Below are 13,021 nucleotides of genomic sequence, written 5' to 3' on the forward strand. Positions count from 1 at the left end.
TGGGATGATTGGCCTGGAGTCTCCAGGAATTATCTCCTGGACACTGCTGCAAGTATCCCGGAAGATAAATCATTAAATCGTGTGCTTGTTTTTCATTTTCTTTTTAGTTTATATTAGTTATAAAAATATTGTAGTTTCCGGCATTTTCTGCTTTTATTCAGATTTCGTCCAGTGGGGTCTCCAGCTCTCACTCACTTCAATCACACACAGAGGGGGGTCTGTAAATCTCACTCAATTCAGAATCATTTATTGTTGTTTTGCTCAGATTCTACCTGTGGTGGTGGATGCTCTGTAATTCCAGTTGCCATCACTGTTTGGGACTTGATGGATTATCAGATTTATTCACCACCGGCGCACCGTGGCTGCAGTGTGCACCATCTACAAGATGCACTGCAGCAACTCGCCAAGGCTTCTTCGGCAGCACCTCCCAAACCCGCGCCCTCTTCCACCTAGAAGGACAAGGGCAGCAGGTGCATGGGAACACCACCACCTCCAAGTTCCCCTCCAAGTCACACACCATCCTGACTTGGAAATATATCGGCCGTTCCTTCATCGTCACTGGGTCAAAATCCTGGAACTCCCTCCCTAACAGCGCTGTGGGAGTACCTTCACCACACGGACTGCAGCGGTTCAAGAAGGCGGCTCCCCACCACCTTCTCGAGGGCGATTAGGGATGGACAATAAATGCTGGCCATGCCAGCAACGCCCACATCCTGTAAACGAGTAAAAAAAAACACTCTCACACATACACACTCACACAAAGAAACACATACACACACACACTCGCTCACTCACCCGCACTGACTCACTCACATGCACTCACTCTCTCTCTCTCGCACGCACACACAACACACTCACACACACACTCACTCATTCTCACACACACACTCACGCACACACACTCTCACGCACACACACTCACTCATTCTCACACACACACACTCACACACACACAAACTCACTCATTCTCACACACACACACACACTTACACACACACACTCACTCACACTCACGCACTCACTCTCACACATATTCTCAGTCTCACACACTCGCTCTCACACACACACTCTCTCTCTCACACACACACACACACACACACACTCACACAGAATCACACACACACTCACTCATGCACACACTCTCTCACACACACACACTCACGCAGATACACACACTCACTCTCACACAAACACATACTTTCGCGCACACACACTCACAATTTCACACAAACTGACACACACACACACTCACACTCACTCTCACACACACACTCACTCTCACTCACTCTCACAAACACACACTCTCACACACTCACTCTCACACACTCTCTCACACACACACTCACTCTCACACTCACTCTCACACACTCTCACTTTCACTCTCAGACGCACACTCTCTCACTCTCACACACTCACTCTCACACACACACACTCTCACACCACACACACACTCTCACACACACAGATACTCACACACTCTCTCACACAAACACACACACACTCTCTCGCACACACATTCACACTCTCCCACACACTCACACACACACTCGCTCTCACACACACTCTCCCACACACTCACTCACACAGTCGCCCTCACACACACTCCCTCACAAACTCACACACACTCTCACACTCGCTCTCTCACACACTCTCACACACTCACTCACACTCACTCTCACACACACTCTCTCACTCTCAATCTATCACTCTCTCACACAAACACACACACACTCTCTCGCACACACATTCACACTCTCACACACACTCGCTCTGACACACTCGCTCTGACACACACTCGCTCTGAACCACACTCTCCCACACACTCACTCACACACACTCACTCTCACACACTCACTCTCTCTCTCTCACTCTCACACACTCACTATCTCTCTCACTCTCACACACACTCACACACACTCTCTCACACACACTCTCTCACACACACACACATTCTCTCACACACACACACACACTCACTCTCACACACTCACTCTCTCGCTCACTCTCACTCTCACACACTCACTATCTCTCTCACTCTCACTCTCACACACTCACTCTCACACACTCACTATCTCTCTCACTCTCACTCTCACACACTCACTCTCACACACAAACACAAACAGACCAATCCCACCATGGCAGTTTGAAAATTCGAATTCAGTTCATAGCCCTGCAAATTTTTCCTTTTTAACTATTTATCCAATTCCCTTTTGAAAGTTACCATTGAATCTGCTTCCACCGCCCTTTCAGGCAGCGCGTTCCAGATCACAACAACTATTTGAGTTTCTTTCATTAGAAATGGACTGAACCGTCCAACCTTCTGTATTGTTTCTGTAGTATTGTTGAGTCACTCCCAATTGATGCAATGCTTCAGGCTGGTATAGAAGGAGACATTTCTGGTTCAGGCCCAGCTTCAATTATACTTCTAAATCAATTAATCAACAGATAATCCCTCTCATATTGCACCTCAGACTTGTTTAACATGTTCTTTTGCAGTTGTCAGGTTGGGACTGGCTTTGACTCATTCACTGGCGATTCTAACAGTGATAAGGAGGCTCCTTGTGTTGTTGGAGTTGCGCCAATCCCGGTGAGTGGAGAATGTTTCCTGTTTGGAGGCGATCGAGGGACGGAATATCACGGACCGTGTGACGAAGCTGGCAGTGAAGAGGCTCTAGGATAGGCAAGCAGGGTGGTCCTGCTCTGAATCAAGGCATTCGGAGATTGAAACAACTTTGACTGACCGTTGGGTGCCACACTTGGAGACACTGCGAGTCAGACTGACTGTAATGTGGCGCGAACAAAGGTAATAAAGAATAAAAAATCCACGGTTGCTCTTCTGGAGAGCCCTTGAATGGGGTAACCTCCACAGCATGCATTTGTCAATTCTCCCATCTCCTCCTTGCACCCTGGAGTGGGTACATTTGGGAAAAACCCACTCAACTTAAGACCCGACTCTTCCCATTGTAAATAATCTTTATTTCAGTAGCGCAACACAGCAAAAATGTTGTTGCCTCATGAATATACAAATGGGGGTAATCTGATACTGGGAACCATTTAATGGACGCTGCCTGTGGAAGTAAAGAGTTTAACCTCTCTCTAACCCTGACTGTGCAAAGAGGGGGTGGAGCCAATTTATGGCAGGCACAGACAGCGTTCAAATCGAAAAGGAAAACATCAATTTAGGTCTCCAATCTCACCGACATCATAGTCCGGTAACTCTGCAATTCCCCAAACGCCGTTTACTCTTGACTATTTATTCTCTGTTTTGCACTCAATGGGTGTGGCGCTTCCTGTGATTTAAAACAACCTGCTGCAGTCAATTTAATGTAAAATAAAGTTGCACAACAACAATTTGTATTTATACAGCGCCTTGAATGTACTAAAACATCCCAAGGCTGTTCACAGGAGCGTTATCAGACAAAGTTTGACACTGAGTCACATCAGGAGATATTTGGACAGGTGACCAAAAACTTGGTCAAAGAGGTCGGTTTTAAGGAGTGACTTAAAGGAGGAGAGAGAGGCGCAGAGGTTTAGGGAGGGAATTCCAGAGTTTAGGGCCCAGGCGGCTGAAGACACGGCCACCGATGGTGGAGCGATGGAAATGAGAGATGAAGGTAGAGTTAGCATTTCAGGTCAGTGACACTGGACCTGATGAAAGGTCAGCGCCCTGGAAGGCCAACCCCTAACCTCCCTCTGCTCACAGATGCTGCCTGGCCTGCTGAGCGTTTCCAGCATGTTCTGCTTTTATTCAGATTTCGTCCAGTGGGGACTCCAGATCTCATTCGCTTCAATCACACACAGAGGGGGGTCTGTAAATCTCACTCAATTCAGAATCATTTATTGTTGTTTTGCTCAGATTCTACCTGTGGTGGTGGATGCTCTGTAATTCCAGTTGCCATCGCTGTTTGGGACTTGATGGATTATCAGATTTATCCAAAACTTTACTTTGACAAATATTTTGAAAGATTTTAATAAGTCATTCAGTTTGTTAGAAGCACCAATTATACCAACTGGTACAGTAGACACTCAGCTACTTAGTGAACCAAAGGTGTCCAGACACCGTCTGCCGACCCTCCCTCGGCCAAAGGTGTCCAGACACCGTCTGCCGACCCTCCCTCGGCCAAAGGTGTCCAGACACCGTCTGCCGACCCTCCCTCGGCCAAACGTGCACAGACACCATCTACCGACCCTCAAGAGGCCTGGACTAATGATCCAGAGACGTGAGTTCAAATCCCACCACGGCAGCTGGGAAATTTCAATTCAGTTAATTAATTAAATCTGGAATTAAAAAGCTAGTATCAGTAATGGAAACTATGACACTATCGGATTGTCGTAAGAACCCATCTGGTTCACTAATGTCCTTTTTGGGAAGGAAATTTGCTGACCTATATGTGACTCCAGACTCTTAACTGCTCTCTGAAATGGCCCAGCGAGCCACTCAGTTGTAACTAACCGCTATGAAACAAAATAATAATAATGAAACCGGACGGACCACCCGGCATCGACCTCGGCACCGGCTACAGACACGGCAGCGGCACACCCAGCCCAGTCAACCCTGCAAAGCCCTCCTCACCAACACCTGGGGACTTGTGCCAATATTGGGAGAGCTGTCCCACAGACTAGTCAAGCAACAGCCTGACTTAGTCATACTCACAGAATCATACCTTTCAACCAATGTCCCAAACTCTTTCATCACCATCCCAGGGTGTGTCCTGTCCCACCGGCACTGTGGTATACAGTCGGGAAGGAGAGGCCCTGGGAGTCCTCAACATTGGCTCCAGACCCCATGAAGTCTCATGGCTTCAGGTCAAGCATGGGCAAGGAAACCTCCTGCTGATTACCACCTACCGCCCTCCCTCAGCTGATGAATCAGTACGCCGCCATGTTGAACACCACTTGGAAGAAGCACTGAGAGTAGCAAGGGCACAGAATGTACTCTGGCTGGGGGACTTCAATGTCCATCACCAACAGCAGCTAGGTAGCACCACTACTGACCAAGCTGGCCGAGTCCTGAAGGACATAGCTGCCAGTCTGGGCCTGCGAGAGGTGGTGAGAACCAACACAAGGGAAAAAAACGACTTGACCTCGTCCTCACCAATCTACCTGTCGCAGATGCATCTGTCCATGACAGTATTGGTAGCAGTGACCACCACACAGTCATTGTGGAGACGAAGAAGTCCCGACTTCACACTGAGAACACCCTCCATCGTGCTGTGTGGCACTACCACCGTGCTAGATTCAGAACAGATCTAGCAGCTCAAAACTGGGCATCCATGAGGCGCTGTGGGCCATCAGCAGCAGCAGAATTGTATTCCATCACAATCTGTAACCTCATGGCCCAGCACATCCCTCACTTTACCATTACCACCAAGCCAGGGGACCAACCCTGGTTCAATAAGGGGTGTAGAAGAGCATGCCAGGAGCAGCACCAGGTGTACCTAAAAATGAGGTGCCAACCTGGGGAAGCTGCAACACAGGACTACATGCATGCTAAAAAGCAGAAGCAGCATGCTATAGACAGGGCTAAGTGATCCCACAATCATCAAAGATCAGATCAAAATCTGACTGCAAAAGCTTTTATAGATATGTGAAGAGAAAAAGATTGGTGAAGTCAAACGTAGGTCCCTTGCAGTCAGAATCAGGGGAATTTATAATGGGGAACAAAGAAATGGCAGACCATTTAAATACATATTTTGGGTCTGTCTTCACAAAGGAGGACACAAATAACCTCCCAGAAATGTCGGGGAACATAGGGTCTGATGAAAGGGAGGAGCTGAAATAAATCAGTATTTGTAGGGAAATGGTGTTAGGGAAGTTGACAGGATTGAAGGCCGATAAATCCCCAGGGCCTGATAATCTACATCCTAGGGTACTTAAGGAAGTGGCCCTAGAAATAGTAAATGCATTGCTGATCATCTTCCAACATTCGATGGAATCTGGAACAGTACCCATGGATTGGAGGGTAGCTAATGTTACCCCACTATTCAAAAAAGGTGGTAGAGAGAAAACGGGGAATTACAGCCTGACATCGGTAGTGGGGAAAATGCTAGAGTCCATTATAAAAGATGGAATAGCAGAGCACTTGGAAAACAGTGACAGGATCGGACAAAGTCAACATGGATTTACAAAAGGTAAATCATGCTTGACTAATCTACTGGAATTTTTTGAGGATGTAACTAGTAAAATAGATAAGGGAGAACCAGTGGATGTGGTGTATTTGGACTTTCAGAAAGCTTTCGATAAGGTCCCACATAAGAGATTAGCGTGTAAAGTTAAGGCACATGGGATTGGGGGCAAGGTATTGACTTGGATAGAAAACTGGTTGGCAGATAGAAAGCAGAGAGTTGGAATAAACGGGTCTTTTTCCGAGTGGCAGGCAGTGACTAGTGGGGTACCGCAAGGATCGGTCCTTGGACCCCAGCTATTCACAATATATATTAATGATCTAGACAATGGAACTAGAAGTAATATCTCCAAATTTGCAGATGACACAAAGCTGGGTGGGCGTGTGTGCTGTGAGGAGGATGCCGAGAAACTACAGGATGATTTGGACAGGTTGGGTGATTGGGCAGAAGCATGGCAGCTGCAATATAACATGGATAAATGTGAGGTTATCCACTTTGGTGTCAAAAACAGGAAGGCAGATTATTATCTGAATGGCAATAGATTGGGAGAAGGGGAAGTGCAACGAGACCTGGGTGTCCTTGTGCACCAGTCGCTGAAGGTAAGCATGCGGTTAAGAAGGCAAATGGTATGTTGGCCTTCATAGCGAGAGGGTTTGAGTACAGGAACAAGGATGTCTTGCTGTAGTTGTACAGGGCCTTGGTGAGACCACATCTTGAGTATTATGTGCAGTTTTGGTCGCCTTATCTGAGGAAGGATATTCTTGCCATGGAAGGAGTTCAGCGAAGATTCACCAGGCTGATACCTGGGTTGGCAGGAATGATGTATGAGGAGAGATTGGGTCGATTGGGCTTGTACTCGCTGGAGTTTAGAAGAATGAGAGGGGATCTCATTGAAACTTATAAAATTCTGGCAGGACTGGACAGACTAGATGCAGGGAGGATGTTCCCGATGGTCGAGGAATCCAGAACCAGGGGTCACAGTCTAAGGATAAGGGGTAGGCCTTTTAGGACAGAAATGAGGAGGAATTTCTTCACCCAGAGAGTGGTGAACCTATGGAATTCTCTACCAGAGAAGGCAGTAGAGGCCAATTCATTCATTAAATATATTCAAGAAGGAGTTGGATATATTTCTTAAGGCTAAAGGGATCAAGAGGTATGGGGGGAAAGCAGGGACCGGGTACTGAACTTGGATGATCAGCCATGATCGCATTGAATGGCAGAGCAGGCTTGAGGGGCCGAATGGCCTACTCCTGCTCCTATCTTCTATGTTTCTATCAAAGCTCTGCAGTCATGCCACATCGAGTCGTGAATGGTGGTGGACCATTAAACAACTAACGGGGGGAGGAGGCTCCATGAATATCCCCATCCTCAATGATGGTGGAGCCCAGCACGTGAGTGCAAAAGACAAGGCTGAAGCATTTGCAACCATCTTCAGCCAGAAGTACCAAGTGGATGATCCATATCGGCCTACTCCTGAGGTCCCCACCATCACAGAAGCCAGTCTTCAGCCAATTTGATTCACTCCACATGATATCAAGAATCAGCAAAGGTCAATCATCACAGCCCCAGGACATCACTGCAGGAGTTCCTCAGGGCAGTGTCCTAAGCCCAACCATCTTCAGCTGCTTCATCAATGACCTTCCATCCAACATAATGCCAGAAATGGGGATGTTCGCTGATGACTGCACAGTGTTTAGTGCCATTCACAACTCCTCAGATAATGAAGCAGTCCATGCCCGCATGCAACAAGACCTGGATAACGTTCAGGCTTGGGCTGATAAGTGGCAGGTGACATTTTCACCGCAGAAGTGCTAGGCAATGACTATCTCCAATAAGCGAGAGTCTAACCACCGCCCTTTAACATTCAACGGCATCACCATCGCCGAATCCCCCACCATCACCATCCTGGGGGTCACCATTGACCAGAAGCCTAACTGGACCAGCCACATAAATACTGTGGCAACAAGAACAGTTCAGAGGCTAGATATTCTATGGCGAATTTCTCCCCAAAGCCTTTCTACCATCTACAAGGCACAAGTAAGGAGTGTGATGGAATACTCTCCACTTGCCTGGATGAGTGCAGCTCCAACAACACTCAAAAAGCTCGACAGCATCCAGGACAAAGCAGCCCACTTCATTGGCACCCCATCTACCACCTTAAACATTCACTCCCTCCACATACCGTGGCTGCAGTGTGTACCATCTACAAGATGATCTGCAGCAACTTGCCAAGGCTCCATTGGCAGCACCTCACAAACCCGCAACCTTTTCCACCTGGAAGGACAGGGGCAACAGGCGCATGGGAACACCACCACCTCCAAGTTCCCCTCCAAGTCACACACCATCCTGACTTAGAAGTATATCGGCCATTCCTTCATTGTGGCTGGGTCAAAATCCTGGAACTCCCTCCCTAACAGCGCTGTGGGAGCACCTTCACCACACGGACTGCAGCGGTTCAAGAAGGCGGCTCCCCACCACCTTCTCGAGGGCAATTAGGGATGGGCAATAAATGCCGGCCTTACCAACGATGCCCACATCCTGTAAACGAATTTTAAAAAACTCGGCCAAAGTGCCCAGACACTGTCTGTTTGGTGGGTCAATGGATGCCACTGATTTATGGGCGGCACTGATTGGCGGGTCAGTGGGCGCCAATGATTGGTGGGTGACACTGATTGGCGGGCTACACTGATTGGCGGGTCAAAGGGATTTGCTGATTGGCAGGTCAGTGGGCTTTGCTGATTGGTGGATCGGTGGGCTTTGCTGATTGGCAGGTCAGTGGGGTTTGCTGATTGGTGGGTCAGTGGGCTGCAGTGATTGGCGGGTCAGTGGGCTGCAGTGATTGGTGGGTCAGTGGGCTGCAGTGATTGGTGGGTCAGTGGGCTTTGCTGATTGCTGAGTCAGTGGGCTGCAGTGATTGGTGGATCAGTGGGTTGCAGTGATTGGTGGGTCAGTGGGCTTTGTTGATTGGTGGGTCAGTGGGCTTTGCTGATTGCTGAGTCAGTGGGCTGCAGTGATTGGTGGGTCAGTGGGATTTGCTGATTGGTGGGTCAGTGGGCTTTGTTGATTGGTGGGTCAGTGGGCTTTGTTGATTGGTGGGTCAGTGGGATTTGCTGATTGGTGGGTCACTGGGCTGCAGTGATTGGTGGGCCAGAAACAATTGATTCCAATTGTTTCTGGGACAACTGGAATACATTACACAAAAAACAACACGACGAATTGGCCATTCAAAATGGAGACACATGGGAAAACAACTTTGAAAAATTATACCAGAAAAACACACTAAGACCAGAGCAACACCAAATATGCAAAAAACTGGAAAAGCTCAAAATGGCCATAAAAGATAACCAAAACCCGCTAGGCTCCATAATAACAGAAAAAGAACTAGTTGAAAAACTCAAGGACCTGCGACCAGGAAAAGCTTGCGGTGCAGACGGCATACTAAGCGAGATGATTAAACACACAGACGATAAAATGAAACTGGCTATCCTAAAACTCTTCAACTTGGTTCTGAGTGTCGGTTACTTCCCTGATATCTGGAACAAAGGACTCATAACGCCCATATACAAAAGTGGAGACAAAGTCGACCCAAATAACTATCGAGGCATCTGTGTAAACAGTAACCTGGGGAAGGTATTCTGTAGTATCATAAACAAAAGACTTATAAACTTCCTTGAGGAGCACAATGTCTTGAGTAAAAGCCAAATTGGATTCCTGCCAAACTATAGAACATCAGATCATATCTTCACCCTACAGACCCTAATTGACAAACACGTTCATCAAAACAAAAGCAAAATCTACGCATGCTTTATAGATTTCCAGAAGGCTTTTGATTCCATCTGGCACGACGGTTTATTCCTGAAACTTATCGAAAGTCGGGTAGGGGGAAAAACATATGATGTAATTAAATCAATGTATACAAACAACAAATGTGCAGTTAAAATTCGAGACAAACAAACAAAATACTTCCCACAGGGGCGGGGGGGTGACGCAGGGCTCGCCCATCTCACCGACACTCTTTAATATTTACATAAATGAATTGGCAAAACTACTTGAACAATCTACAGCATCCGGGCTCACCCTATATGAATCCAAGGTTAAATTCCTCCTCTATGCAGATGACCTGGTTCTGCTGTCACCAACTAAGGAGGGTCTACAGCAGAACCTGGATCTGCTGGAGTCGTTCACAGAATCACAGAAACCCCACAGTGCAGATAGAGGCCATTTCGGCCCATTGAGCCTGCACCGACACATATCCCACCCTATCCCCGTAACCCAATGTATTTAATCCCCCTAACACTAAGGGTCAATTTATCATAGCCAATCAACCTAACCCGCACATCTTTGGACTGTGGGAGAAAATCCCCAAAAAACCAAAGTCCTTGTGTTCCAGCAAAGATCCAGACATCAGGGACCCAAAATAAATTTCACACTAGGAACAACCAAAATTGAACAAACCACTAAGTACACATACTTGGGCTTAAAAATCAGTTCTATGGGAAATTTTCATCTGGCTGTGAATGAACTGAAAGAGAAAGCAAGAAGGGCTTTCTATGCCATTAAAAAATCAATCCAAATAGAAATCCCAATTAGCATTTGGCTCAAAATTTTCAAATCAGTAATTGAACCAATTGCACTCTATGGCAGTGAGGTGTGGGGACCGCTAACACAACAAGAATTTGCAAAATGGGACAAACACCCAATTGAGATCCTACATGCAGAATTCTGTAAAAGTATCCTCCGGACTCAAAGGAAAACCGTAAACAATGCATGCAGGGCAGAACTAGGCCAATATCCATTAATAATCACTATCCAAAAAAGAGCAACCAAATTTTGGAAACACCTAGAAATGAGCAACCCCCAATGCTATCAATACGAAGCCCTGAAATGCCAAGAGAGGACCATAAAGAAGAATACCCTCAGTCAACTAGTCCTGGGACTCAGTGAAGTAACTACTAACACTACTAACAATAACCAGCCCCAGGACAGTGACAGCGTAACACAAAGAATTCGACCCAACACAATCGTCGCTAAGCAAAAGGAAAAATATCTGTCATATTGGGCAGAAACAACAAAAACCCAAAGCAAACTCAATTGCTACTTGGCCCTAAACAGACAATACAACATGGCTGATTACCTGACCAGGGTAAAGGATAGCAAACTGAGAAAAACCTTGACAATGTACAGACTTAGTGAACATAGCCTGGCGGTCGAAAAGGTAGACACAGGCAGACCCGGTTACCAAGAGAGGACAGGATATGCTCTCACTGCAGTCAGGGAGTGGTGGAGACAGAGGTGCACTTCCTCACAGCTTGTAGAAAATATCAGGGCATAAGGGAGAATTTCTACCCAAAATTCACAAAAATATGCCCGGAATTCAGAAATTTGAATGACGACCAAAAACTCCCATACCTACTAGGGGAAGAGAGAAATTGTGTAACCTTAGCGGCACACTATGTTACAGCTTGCCATAAACAGAGGGACAACCACTAAATATAAGAGTATATACAAATTATATGAATGTATATTTATACACTCAGGGATATATCTGTTTATACACTGTATGGATAGATCTGTATTTTTGTGGACAACCATGAATGTTTTTCGATGCTTTGGCAACATAAGATGTACCTTGTCATCATGCCAATAAAGCGATTTGAATTGAATTGAATTGAATTGATTGGTGGGTCAGTGGGCTGCAGAGATTGGTGGGTCAGTGGGATTTGCTCATTGGTGGGTCAGTGGGTTGCAGTGATTGGTGAGTTAGTGGGCTTTGCTGATTGGGGGTCAGTGGGATTTGCTGATTGGTAGGTCAGTGGGATTTGCTGATTGGTGGGTCAGTGGGCTTTGCTGATTGGTGGGTCAGTGGGCTTTGCTGATTGGTGGGTCAGTGGACTGCAGTGATTGGTGGGTCAGTGGGCTGCAGTGATGGTGGGTGAGTGGGATTTGCTGATTGGTGGGTCAGTGGGCTGCAGTGATTGGTGGGTCAGTGGGCTGCAGTGATTGGTGGGTCAGTGGGCTTTGCTGATTGGCGGGTCAGTGGGCTGCAGTGATTGGTGGGTCAGTGGGCTGCAGTGATTGGTGGGTCAGTGGGCTTTGCTGATTGGTGGGTCAGTGGGCTGCAGTGATTGGTAGGTCAGCGGGCTTTGCTGATTGGCGGGTCAGTGGGCTGCAGTGATTGGTGGGTCAGCGGGATTTGCTGATTGGTGGGTCAGTGGGATTTGCTGATTGGTGGGTCAGTGGGCTTTGCTGATCGGTGGGTCAGTGGGCTTTGCTGATTGGTGGGTCAGTGGGCTTTGCTGATTGGTGGGTCAGTGGGCTTTGCTGATTGGTGGGTCAGTGGGCTTTGCTGATTGGTGGGTGAGTGGGATTTGCTGATTGGTGGGTCAGTGGGATTTGCTGATTGGTGGGTCAGTGGGCTTTGCTGATTGGTTGGTTAGTTGGGTGAAAGGATTGGTTAGATCGATGCGTTGGTTAGTTGGGTGGATGGGTTGGTTAGATCGATGGGTTGGTTAGTTGGGATGAAGGGTTGGTTAGATCGATGGGTGGGTTTGTTGGGTGGAAGGGTTGGTTAGATCAATGGTTTGGTTAGTTGGGATGAAGGGTTTGTTAGATCGAAGGGTGGGTTAGTTGGGTGGAAGGGTTGGTTAGATCGATGGTTTGGTTATTTGTGTGGAATGGTTGGTTAGATCGATGGGTTTGTTTGTTGGGTGTAAGAATTGGTTCGATCGATGGGTTGATTAGTTGGGTGGAAGGGTTGGTTAGATTGATGGATTGGTTAGTTGGGTGGAAGGGTTGGTTAGATCGATGGGTTGGTTAGTTGGGTGGAAGGATTGGTTAGATTGATGGGTTGGTTTGTTGGGTGGAAGGATTGCTTAGATCGATGGGTTGCTTAGTTG

The 13,021-nt window shown here is 47.2% G+C and overlaps 1 pseudogene; it reads left to right on the forward strand.

Moving 5' to 3' along the window:
• The first annotated feature begins 2,678 nt into the window (after nucleotides 1-2,678).
• The window catches only part of LOC147091081 (beta-1,3-galactosyltransferase 5-like), a 28,421-nt pseudogene continuing 18,078 nt past the window's right edge, over nucleotides 2,679-13,021 (forward strand).

The sequence above is a fragment of the Somniosus microcephalus genome, unplaced genomic scaffold, assembly GCF_052327205.1.
Source record: "Somniosus microcephalus isolate GS21.2 unplaced genomic scaffold, FLI_Smic_1.0 unresolved_chr4, whole genome shotgun sequence".
NCBI lineage: Eukaryota > Metazoa > Chordata > Chondrichthyes > Squaliformes > Somniosidae > Somniosus > Somniosus microcephalus.